General features: G+C 43.3%; 1 protein-coding gene across 4 annotated transcripts in view; it reads left to right on the top strand.

Moving 5' to 3' along the window:
- Positions 1-12736, top strand: part of CAMK1D (calcium/calmodulin dependent protein kinase ID) — a 435921-nt gene that overhangs the window by 207936 nt on the left and 215249 nt on the right. Inside the window, exon 1 of one of the 4 annotated variants that reach the window (XM_059184143.1) lies at positions 9294-9391. The exons of the other annotated variants lie outside the window; for them this stretch is intronic. The gene's annotated coding sequence lies outside the window, so the exon portion shown is untranslated. Of the gene's footprint in view, positions 1-9293; positions 9392-12736 lie in introns of those variants that run through there. 4 annotated transcript variants of the gene reach the window in all.

The raw sequence follows: 12736 nt of genomic DNA, 5'->3' as shown, positions 1-12736 counted from the left end.
ACAAAGACCCTGAAGAGTCAAAGCAATTTTGAAAGAGAAAAGCAAAGCTGGAGGCATCACAATTCTGATTTCAAGTTATACTACAAAGCTGTAGTAATCAAAACAGTATGGTATTGGCACAAAGACACATTGATCAATGGAACTGAATAGAGAGCCTAGAAACAAACCACAATTACATAATCAATTAATCTTCAACAAATGGGGCAAGAATAAGCATTAGGAAAAAGTCTCTTCAACGAAGAGTGCTGGGAAAACTGTACAGTTACGTGGAAGAGTGAAACTGGACCACTTTCTGACACCATATGCAAGAGTTAACTCAAAGTGTATTAAGGACATAAATCTGAGACCTGAAACCATAAAAATTTTAGAAGAGAACACAGGCAGTAACTTCTTTGACATGGACCATAGCAACATTTTTCTAGATATATCTCCTGAGGCAAGGAACACAAAAGCAAAAATAAACTTGGGACTACATCAAAATAAAAAGCTTCTGCACAGTGAAGGAAATAATCAGCAACACTAACAGACATCCTACTGAATGGGAGAAGATATTTGCAAAGGATATATCTGATAAAGGGTCTGTATCCAAAATATGTAAAGAACTTCTACAACTCAACACCCAAAAGCTAAATAATCCAATTAAAAAAATGGAACAGACATTTCTCCAAAGCAGACATCCAGATGGCCAACAGACACATGAAAAGATGTTCATCATCACTCATCACCAGGGAAATGCAAATCAAAGCCACAATGAGATATCAACCTCACACCTTTCAGAATGGCTAAAATCAACAACATAATAAACAACAGGTGTTGCAAGGACGTGGAGAAAAAGGAACCCTCCTGCAATGTTGATGGGAATGTAAACTGGTTCAGCCATTGTGGAAAACAGTATGGGGTTTCCCCAAAAATTTAAAAATAAAACTATTATACAGTCTCATACTTGCACTATGGGGTATTTACCCAAAGAATGTGAAAACACTGATTTATAAGGATATATGCACTTGTGTGTTGATTGCAGCATTATTTACAATAGCCAAATTAATGGAAGCAGTCCAAATGTCTATGAATAGATGAGTAGATAGAGAAGTGGTATATATACACAATGGAATATTATTCAGCCATAAAACGGAATTAAATCTTGGGACACCTGGGTTTCTCATTAGGTTAAGTTTCCAACTCTTGATTTGGGCTCAGGTCATGATCTCAGGGTTGTGAGATCAAGCCCTATGTTGGGCTCCACACTACGCATGGAGTCTGCTTGAGGTTCTCTCCCTCTGTCTTTGCCTCTCCCCCTGCTCTTTCTCTCTTATAAATAAATAAATAAAAATAAAACCAGTCTTTAAAAAAAGATTTAAATCTTGCCATTTACAACAACATGGATGGATCTAGAGAGTAATGCTACATGAAATCAGTCAGAGAAAAACAAATATCTCGCTCATGAGGAATTTAAGAAACAAATGGACAGAGTGGGGGGAAAAAGGAGACAAACCAAGAAACAGACTTGTAACTCTAGAGAACAAACTGATGGTTACCAGAGGGCGGGGCCGGGGGGGGGCTGGCTGCAATGGATGAAGGGGATTAAGAGTATGCTTGCCTTGGGCGCCTGGGTGGCTCAGTGGGTTAAGCCGCTGCCTTCGGCTCAGGTCATGATCTCAGGGTCCTGGGATCGAGTCCCGCATCGGGCTCTTTGCTCAGCAGGGAGCCTGCTTCCCTCTCTCTCTCTCTGCCTGCCTCTCTGCCTACTTGTGATTTCTCTCTGTCAAATAAATAAATAAAATCTTTAAAAAAAAAAAAAAAAAGAGTATGCTTGCCTTGGTGAGCGCTGAGTAGCATCTAGAAGTGTTGAACCGCTATACTGCACACCTGAAACTAACATGATAGTGTATGTTAATTACACTGGAATTAAAATAAAAAAGAAGACAAGAATAAACAAAACCAAAGGAGTTCAGGGGTCCGGATAAAGCCAAGTTCCCCGGTTGGCTTCTCAGGATTGAAGCTCACATTTTCATCTCCATCCTCAATGTGTGGCTTCACCGACTCAGTTTTCTGTCATTTCTAAACATTTCTAAAGAAGAAAGGGACGTTATGTACAGGTGCCCTCAAACCCAGGAGGACCTGGGCAGGGCTTGGCATCCAGTGGCTGACATTCAGGTGGTGCTGGAGAACCGAACTTGGGAGTCAGAGCGTCTGGTTCTTAGAGGTGCTGTCCGTACAAGGGGCATTCTCCTTCCTGGCACAGACATGACACCAGGACCAGTATTTCTCATCTGCCTTGGTTGTGGTCCCCATGAGCTGTGTTTTCCTAATTAGATGGGGGAACAGACGAATCCGGACTCTCGGTGAACGTGCAGCCCAGGAACTGATTTCATCCAATGAGTGGTATGGAATGAGAAAGTGAGGATGTGGTCATTCTCCTTTAAAAGAATGGAATGGAGTCAAACCTACAGTGAATTGTACTTTGCAGGTCATATCAGGGGCCCCATTCCTGGGCCCTCAACACCACATGGGTGCGGAAATGTTTTCAGACGGGCCAGAACAGATTTCTAATGAACAGCCCTTTTTTTTTTTTTTTTTTCATTTTTCATTTTTCTTCCCTCCCTCACACCCTTTCTCCCGTCTTTTCTTTCTTCCCTCCTTTTTTCTTTTCCTCCCTTCCCTCCATCCCTGTGACTCTGTCTTTCTCTCTTCCTTCCTTCCCTTCTTCCCTCCCTTATTCTCTTTCTTTCCTACTGGGCTTTAAAGCCAGGTACAAATTTATGCCCTGCACGGTCCCTTCCCTCATTAGAGAGGCTACACCAGGGCTGAAGTTTCAAGAACCTTCTAAGAAACTATCTCAGAGCTTCACTGGAAAGGGGAAACAGCTCTTTGAGAATTGTGGGTTTTATAACAAGAGGAGTTCAGAAAACCTCTAGGCTGTTTAGTGACATGTTAATTTTCCAGAATATCTCCCCTGCCCTGTTCATGTTCACTGAGCTCCCTGAGCACATACTTCCCCCATAGACGCAAAAGCATAAACCTTCCAGCAAATGTCCGGCATTCTGTAATTACCTTAAGGATTCGGAGCAAGTCACAGCTTTGCAGGTTGCTTGAATGTACCTTTGCTTTCCCAGCTCAAACCGAGAGGACACTTTTATTTTATTTTTTGGGGGAACCTGAGATTTCATAACAAAACAAAACAGATTTACTAGAAGTAACACATTGATAACCCATGAATCCATGGGACCCTTGGAACTCATAGCATATTTACATAACTTCAAGGGTTTTGCTGTTTGTTTGGAGAGATTCAAGATCATCAGGATTTAAGTAGCATTTTCTCTTCTTCCGTGCTGCATTAGTATTTTCACTAAGCCGGTGATAAGAGGGAACCATAAATTGTGTTTTACAGTGAAAATCTAGCCCCATGGGACCTGAAAAATGACCACTGTAAAGAGCCAAAGAAGTCAGAGTTAGGAACTATTCCATTTATTTAATAATGTTATACACGAGATCGTGTGTTGAGATTGCGGAACATTTATTTTTATAAGATGCCACTCTCCCTCCGTCCCTCTCTTTCCCCCTCAAACATAGGATAAGTCAAGTTTTGGGGTCACGCCCACTGTAATCATTGCTCAGCAATGATTACACATGTTGGCTTCAGCATCTGCCCTTTGGAGTTCATATCAATGTGTAATCTTGGGCAAGTTATTTCAGCTCTGCTAGTGTGAAGCATCTCGTGGGAGAAATCACAGGGTTGATGTAAAGAGTAAAATGGAATAATCTCTGCAAGGCTCTTGGGACAACGCCTGGTAGTGCGTTAAGTGCCAGGAGCAGATGTTCATCATTATTATTTTTATTATTGTGGCTCTCCTTCCAAGGCCTGACGTTCCAGGTCCTTGCCCTCTAGCCGGGGGACTGCACCAGTAGACAGATGTTCATCTGTGATGGAGTTAAGGTCAGGAGTGTTCTAGAAATGGGTGTGTCAGGGAAGACCAGACCAGAAGTGTCCAGGGAGTCTTCCTGGAGGAAGAAACCCAGCTGTGTCTTAAAGGACATGTTGCAGTGATCAGGGAGAGAGCCATGGGGCGCACCAACATTTCAGGGCCTGGTAGGAGAGGCAAATCTCGTACATCCCGAGTAAATGTGTTCAGAAATAAAAGAAAAGCAACACAGAGTCCCAGAAGAGGTTCAAGAGGGAGGACAGGATCACTATCAGATGCTCCAGAGAGTTCGAGAAAAATTAAAACTAGACAGTGTCTGTTGAATTTAGGGACAGTGGTGTCATTTGGCCCCCATAAGAACCATTTCAGAGAAGAGGTGAGGAAAGAAGTCCAGTGGTGTGCTGGTAAATGCTTAACCAGGGGGTCTCTTAAAGACTCCCAACATGGTTGATTTAAAGCTCGAGGTCACTGGATCCAGACCAGAAAGAGGTGCTCGTGATCTTAACCTCAACATCATAGCAGGTGACAAGGCAGAGATGGGTAGCAGGTGGCTTTCAGTTTCAAGTTCCTAAGTTTTCTATAGAATGGATACAGAGCAGCTGCCTTTGGTGAATCTCAGGGCCAGCATGTGGCCCTGATCCCTTCTCTCTGGGCACACCCTGGATTCTATGGTGCCTTCTCCCCATGTTCTCAACAGACCCCCTCCTGTCATCCGCCTCTCAGAAAAGCTTGCTGTCTCTCCCAAATATCAAATATAACATTGAAAATGGAAGAGCTTGAGCATAAGAGTTGGTCCGTCTGTCTCTAACACATTTTAAGGCAGAGCGTGTCCTGATCCACCGACACAAGCCTTCAGGTCCACCTGGCAGGGATGATCAGCAGTGAAAAGATGACTCAGTCTTTCTTTGTGTAGCCCAGAAGTTTTTCTGGCAGCCCAGAAGGATGATCTGACTTCGGGCTCAGAAAGCAGTCTTTTGATCTTAATCTGGTTTCTCAAGTAGACTTCTCTTACTTGAATGAAAATATGCTCTCAAAATGACCTGACTTTTTCTATCTACTTGGTGGTTATAAGTCTACATTCAAAATGACGCTAGACTTGCTGGCTAATACATCAGTTTCCTATGGGTTTGGTTAATAAGATTCAAGACCTGAAAAGCCCATGGGGGTAAGGAAAATAACAGCAAATACTTATAATACTTATAAAGCAATTACTACATATAAGGCACTCTTATAGTACTTTATATGTAAATCCAAATGCCCTATGCATTCTCCATTTTACTGATTAGGAACCTGAGGCACAGATACATTTAGTCATTTGCTCAGGGACACATAAGTATCGGAACCAGGATGTGAAATGTAGACCTTTGGCTCCCAGCGTCTTAACTACTACCATATGCTGGCTCCTAACTGGTGAGTTCTAGAACTGGGAATGAGACCCTGAACTGTTGGCCCCCATCCAAATGCAGAGAACTGGAAGATTCCATGTACACTACACAACACAAGCTGTCTGCTTGTCCCTGGAAGGGCTGCAGCAGAGACCATCCCCGGGTCAGTAAGAGCCTCCTTCAAGCACAGAAGCTCTGTTGTCTCCGCTCCTGCAGCTGCATTGCCCTCATCTGGGTCCTTTGGTTTCTAGAAAGTACCCTGTGATCATTCTGGCCCCAGGTGTCTGCTTCCTGGTGAGAAGGCTCAACCCCAGCCCTGGATCACACCTCTAGCTACCTGCCCGACTAATGGACCCTCCCCTTCCTATGTTCCTAATTCCCTGGATGCATGGGGAGAATGTCACCCAAGTTTCTCTTTGCCTCACTTTATCCTGATAATGCCTTATTTCCCCCACTTCAGTGGGCACTTTGTGTCTGAAGCTAGACCACCGAGAGGCTAATGAAAAGGGAACTGGAATGCAGTAGTTAAAATAAAAGGTTATTCCTCCCAAAACTCTCCTTGGTTCTTCAATACCTTCCGAGAAGATGGGAGGCATTTTCCTTCCTCGTTCTCTCCTCCTTGGGCCTCTGACAGGTGCCCCCACAAACCTAAGCTTCCAAACTCTGAGCTGGAGGAGAGATAACAAGGGTTTTGGAATGGCCTCCCTGAAGAATTGAGTAACTCTGGAGGCAGAGGGAAGGATCGCCGTCCTTTTTCTGTCTGTGATCTCCGGGCTAGTTTTAATAATGCGGCTTTAATGGCGGCCTTGGCTGTAGCTGGAAGTTCCTGGATCAGGAGGAAGAGACAGCTGGAGCTTTCCCCAGCCGTCCTAGTGGAGGGAGAAGACCTTTGCAGAGAGAGGTCGTATACGTATCCCTCTCCTGGAGGGGCCTGGGCAGGTCTGTGTTGTTCTTTGAGCATTTGGTGTTGTCGCCTCTACAATGAAAGGCTGAACCCTGTGCTTCCGAAATTCTAATACACCGAGAATTTTCATGATTTTGTTGACAATGGAAAATTCTTATAGAGACTTTTATCGTGAGGATTGTTGTACTTAAAAAAAATTCAGATCAGTCTAGTCATGGCGCATGGGTCCTCTAAGGCAAATGCATGAGAGCAGTTTATTTTGGAGACAGTATCTGTAGGGGCTATGAATACTAAATAGAATGAATATCCCTACTTCCACCTCAAGGCCTGGCTAGATGGTGTGGCATGGTGCCTGTGTCCTTGATGGCAGGATTCAGGGTAGGTAAAGCCAGTGGTTGAAACACCCACTTTCCCCCTACAGTTCATGCATGATTCATGCCAGCCTTCTCCGAGAACTCAGTTTTCAGCATCTCCTTAAGCCCTTCCTCTAACAACCTCAAGGCTTTGGGAAACTTTTAAAAAGCTCTTTCCATAGACAAGAGTTTGGGGATCCATATGGAGAAAATTCTCCCTTCCAAACTGGTCTCTAAGTGTGACATGACAGGTGGCTCCCAAGCCTGGCTGGCCGGTGTTCCTGACAGCAGCCCGCTTGGTGGGAATGTCACAGCCATGGCCATCGTAAGAGACGATGGGAAGCCATAGAGAACCCAGGGCAGTGTTGACCAGAATCCTCATCTGCATTTTCATCATCTGAAATGTGTGAAGTGGCCTTGGAAACTGTGAACTTACTCTATTTTGAAACTTTAGAATCCATGTCAGCACTTTCAACTGTACGGTTGAGGAGGGTCAAAGGGAATTTTCTTCTTCTTCTTCTTCTTTTTTAAAAAGATTTATTTTTTTTTTTGGAGAGAGAGTGTGTGCAACTAGGGGGTTGGAGCAGAGGGAGAGGGAGAGAGAAACTTAAGCAGACTCCTTGCCACGCGGCGAGCCCGATGTGGGCTGGATCCGAGGACCCTGAGATCGTGACCTGAACTGAAACCAAGAGTCAGGTGCTTAAGTGACTGTGTCACCCAGGCGTAATGACCACTTAGCTTTGTTAACTCTCTTTCTTCTAAACCAACTGGCTAGCTCTCATTCCTTTTTTAAGGATAAAAAGTAAATAAAGTGAAAAGCCGTTAGAAGCATGGAAAGATTTAAGGCCATTTATCTAAACTTAAACTGAAGCTTAAGGTATAAATTTTACTTACTTTATTCTTCTGTTACTTCTATTTTCGGTTTGGATATGGGACCCTACTTGTGATGTTATGGAATCACTAGTTCATAAATACATCAGATGAAAAGCTCCTAGACCACCATCTGAGTAACACTCTCCAGTGTCGGGATGTTATCTGTCAAGTCATGGGCAGGACGGCCAGTGGTGGAGAGGTTACTACCTTGCAAGGCAGTGCCCTTTATTTCGGGATAATTTACCCATTAGGAAATTGATTCTTGTGTTTGAATCTCTGGGTTTGTAGGCTCCTCCATTGCTACAGTGTAATAATCTGACAGTGATGGATTGTTTTGTTGAATCCTAACTGTGGGTCAGGTACTCTGTGTGGGACTTAGTGTACCAGCTTATTTAATCTTCGTAAGAATTTTTCTAGGTAAACCATTAAATCCCTATTTTACCGGGAAGAAAACTGAGACATAAAAAGGAAAATGTGTCTTGCCCAGTAGGCGCAGGAGGCTGATTCCAGAATCCGAGCTGGAACTCCAGGTTCTTCTCCACCTTCGGTTTCTCTCCCCCCTCTCACACCCACTCCAGTCGTCCCTTCGTCCCCCCAATCAAATATACTTCCACACCCCTGCCCGCCTCCTAATGTGTTTGGTTTAGAAACATCACAGGAGTTCACTCCCAGGACTTCAGATGTGAGCTGATTTTTGCAGCAAACGTATGATGGGACCTGTCCTTGGCATTTCTGGAACAAGGGTTAGAGTGGTCCAAGAATCACACTTTTTTAGCAGCCACATCACATTTTTGCCCTTCTCGAGTTTGTTTTTAACTGAAATCCACAGGATCTCCCCCACTGCACACACATCTATGTCCATGTACAGCTAAGGGAGGTGGAAAGTGTAGGGCATAGTGAGCGGGCTGGGCTGCCTCAGTTCTCATACCACTTAGTAGCCCTGTCCCCTTGAGCCATGGCTTGACCTCTCTGTGTCACACAGAGAGTTCCCTCCTCTGTAATGTGGCATCATGATAGTGCTTATTAGCTCACGAGGTTGTGAAAATTGAATTAACTAATACCGGTAGGCCCTTATCACAGAGCTTGGCATGTAGCAATAATACCATTATTCTTGTTATATCCAAACTGTTGCTCTCAGATCTGTGATGAAAATATCAAACTGTGAATTTACATTACATATACATTCAGCAAGAACAAATCCATTTGTATGCACCTCTCTTTTATGTGATTAAAAATACTGTCAAATGGGACGCCCTGATGGCTCTGTGGGTCAGTGGGGAGTCTGCTTCTCTCTTGTTCTCAGCAACCCTCCCACCCCGTGCTCATTCTTTCTCAAATAAATAAATAAAATCTTTTAAAAAATACTGTAAAGTTAGTTTTTGCACATAATGAGTGCTCTCTATTATGCAATCCCTATAGTTTTATTAATTACTAAGTTCTAAATAAGCATTGATGTATTGGGCTAAATGTATAAAAATGTGTGTACCTTACTTTGTGGGCAATTTAAAAAATTTTCAAGGCAGAAATGCTGTATACATGATTTTTTGCCTTTCTGGCTGATTTTAGACTAACTTATGGAGAGGTCTGTGATAAACCACTGGGACCCTCCACCCTGCCTTCCTGAAGGTGACTTGTCACCCACTTGCGTCCTCTTCCTGCCTCATAGAGCCCGTTCGCTTGCAGAAACCCACATGCAAGTCCCCCCAGGCTAACCCGCTGTTAAAAATACAGGAAGACAGCTGTGTCTCATGTCCTCTGATTCTTTGAGCGGCGGCCAGATCACCATTGTCTTAGGAACTGCTGACCAGGAAGAATCAGCACAAATTAAAAGAATCTCAAAATGTCCACGTGTCCAAATAATTACAACACAGCATGGTGAGGGAAACACATTCCCGACTCATCATCCGTTCCGCGGGCACCCGTACCTGGGTGTCCTCAGGGGACGCAGCACTTGAGGTGAGTTTTCAGGGTTGGTAGAAGCAGCTGAGAAGGAGGACTGAGAAAGAGTGGCGTGTAGAAAGCCTGAAAGCCTGGAAGGGCATTTGCGGGGGGAGCCAGGAGTCTGTGACTGGAGGGTGGGAGGCAGAAGGCAGAATGGGACCGGGCAAGATGTCCTCGGGTGATGGAGAGCCGTCGAGACAAGCAGAAGAAACTCGACTCACTGCTTTTGACTCTTGATGGGGTTCTTTGGGTTTTGTGTTCTATTTCAACCTAAATATGGAAATATATTTGAGTAATTAATTCTATCAAGTGTAGTTTCTAGAAGAGAATTGTTCAAGTTCTTTGCCCCTCTTTGGAAATGGAACTGAGGAAAGGAATGTCTTTGTGTGTGTGTGTATGTGTGTGTGTTTGTGTGTTTAATATATAGTTAAGAATTGGTAAGGAAGTACAAAGAAACACAATTAGTTTTCATGTTAGGGAACAAATATTGTATCTCTTATAGAATGCTTCAAAACTGAGTGACCAACAGAGCTTTTAGTTATCTTGACTAATAACTATAGAAGTTAACATTTAGTGACGCTTCTGGTTCTCCACACTATTGACATCCTTTCTATGAATTAGCTTGTTAATTCTCAGATCAGCCCCTCATTAGATCTGTTTTTACCCACCTGTTACAGAAAAACCCAAGGGAAAGTATCTTGACTGAAGCTTGACAGGGAGTGGAAGAACCAGGGTGGGACACAGGCAAATACGTACCCTGAGTCCACACCCTTAGCCACTAAGTCATATGATACCCACTTGGTGGTATTTTTTAAGTAAATTTGTGGGCATGGCCAGGAGAAGCTGTGGCAGGAGATTTAGCTCTGCGATTGCTTTCTCAGTGTTTGCGATTGCTTTCTCAGTGTTTGGCCATGTCCACTCACAGGAGCTGAAGACATAAGCATCCAAACACTTTACACCATGAGCATCTCATATCCAAGGAGAGTGGTAGATTTTTTCCCCTCAAACACACATGTGGCCAATGGGATTTAGAATAGTTTATTAGTTGCAAATGCTTTCATGCTTTGCAATACAGTTACTAGTACACTAAAGAAAACACGATTTTGAAGCAACTGATTAACTGTGCTTTTAATTCATTTTGAAAATTCTTTTTCCCATAGTGACCAAAGCAATGTGTGTTCTTAGTGGACTAATCAGGAAAAGTGTATCAGCAGAAAGAGGAAGAACATTCAGAATCCCACATTCCAGAAATCCCCGCTGTTCACATTGGCATCGTTAATATTAGGGATTACCAATCACCATTTTTTCTCCACCAGAATATAGGAATTAGCCTCAGCCTTTCCTTGGAGTGGGAGAATGAGCCGCAGTATGATACGCAGGTATGGGGGCTCTTATGTCTGGGAAAGGAGGAAGCCTGTTTCATGGCAACTTGTATTTCCTACTTGTGAGAGAGCTATGCATTAACTTCAAGGAAAAAAGTAATTTTCTGTCCCACCTGCCTCTGGGTTCTGACCCTGGGGACCAAATGCAAAGGACCCTGAGTGGTATGCACACCCGTCCTTCAGCTTTTCCAGAAGTTGAGATTCCTGCTGCTTAATTTTCAATCCTCCAGGTCATGTGTCTCTGATTAACCAGCGATAAAAGTATATTGAACGTTCAGGAGACACAGAAATGAGAAGCACATACCAGGGCACTGAAATGCTGTTTCCACCGGTGACATTCTTGAAATCCTCCTAGTGATTTTCAAAAGGGAAGAGGAAGCAATAGGCGTTTTTCAAACTATTGATTTTGTTGCATAACATCCGTCATTGGAATAGAGCAGTTTATATTTATGTTGAAATGACAATTCACAGTTGTCTCTTTAGCTCCTGCCTCTCCCACAAGGGCTGGGATGGAACGCTGTCACTAGGTACATAATTACTTACTTATTTTGTGTGAATTTGTATTTGTTTGGGACCCAAGTATTGAGGGGTGACTTAAGTCTAAGTCTGTAGCTTGTCAGCAACAGCGGATGCCAGGCTCTTCCTTGTTTTTCTGTTTTTGAAAAATCTTCATCATCTTTGACCTCTCTTCTTCCTGCCTACTGGTACCCACCATGATGGACTTCATATATTTCTTTAAAACAGGAGCATCCTCCTCACATTCGTCATTTTGTGGGTGTATGTGTGTGTGTGAATGAATTTGTTTTTATTGTCTGTTTTATTCATTCATTATTTATTTATTTAGTAAACTCAGCATCTAACGTGGGGCTCGAACTCACGCTCTTCTGACTGAGCCAGCCAGGTGCACTGAGTTTGTGTTTTTTATTTTCATGAGTGGTGTTCTTAAACTCCCTTCTGTGTCTTATTATTTTTAGTTCACTCTGTTTCTAACATCTGGCCACGTGACTCTATTTCCCTCCCGTTCATTGATTTTGGCAGCTTTCGCTCAGTTCTACTATCCATCTCCTTAGAGACAGATGTGTGGGTTGCCCTGCCCCACTGCATCCGTGAAGAGTATTGTAATACTCACCCTTGTACAAGACCCTTCGTGGACTTGTGGGGGAGTTTTCTTGGGCCTTATATTCAAGAGAGGGCGTTTTGGTAAGGATTGCCAGATTATTCTATTTTGTAGTAAGTACTAACCGGACACTTCATGTGTGTATCACATTATCTTTGGTGTCAGGAGGGATTCATGAGAAAAAAACAAGCCCAAGAAGCTTAAAACTCATGTGGAAAGAAAATAACAATAAAGAGAATATTTAAGTCATCATACAAATAGTTACCCTTCTTTTTTTTTAATGTAAGCTCCACACCCAACATGGAGCACACTGCAGGGCTTGAACTCACAACCCTGAGTTCAAGACATGAGCTGAGACCAAGAATCAGACGCTTAGCTGATTGAACCACCCAGGCGCCCTACAGATAGTTATCATTTATTGACAATTTTCTATGTGACAGGTATTTACATGCAACATTTCAGTCCTCATAACCTTGTGAGTGTGTATTGTTCACTCCATTTTACCATTAAAGAAAAAGCAGTTCAGAGTGGTTTAGTAAGTTGCCCAAGGATGCACAGCAAGAATGATGATGGTGCTGGGCTTCTAAATCCAGGTCTCTTGGGGCACCTGCGTGGTGGCTCAGTTATTGGGCATCTGCCTTTGGTTCAGGTCATGATCCCAGGATCCTGAGATGGAGCCCCGCATGGGGTTCCCAGCTCAGTGTAAAGTCTGCTTCTTCCTCTCCCACTCCCCCTGCTTGTGTTCCCTCTCTTGCTGTCTCCCTCTCTCTGTCAAATAAATAAATAAATGAAAAAATAAATAAAATCTTTAAAAAATCAATCAATCAATCAATCAGTCCAGGTCTCTTGCTCATCCCAAAG

Source organism: Mustela lutreola, chromosome 8 (genome assembly GCF_030435805.1).
Source record: "Mustela lutreola isolate mMusLut2 chromosome 8, mMusLut2.pri, whole genome shotgun sequence".
Lineage (NCBI taxonomy): Eukaryota > Metazoa > Chordata > Mammalia > Carnivora > Mustelidae > Mustela > Mustela lutreola.
The sequence above is the reverse complement of the archived record's forward strand: the minus strand, read 5'-3'. Positions and strand labels throughout refer to the sequence as shown.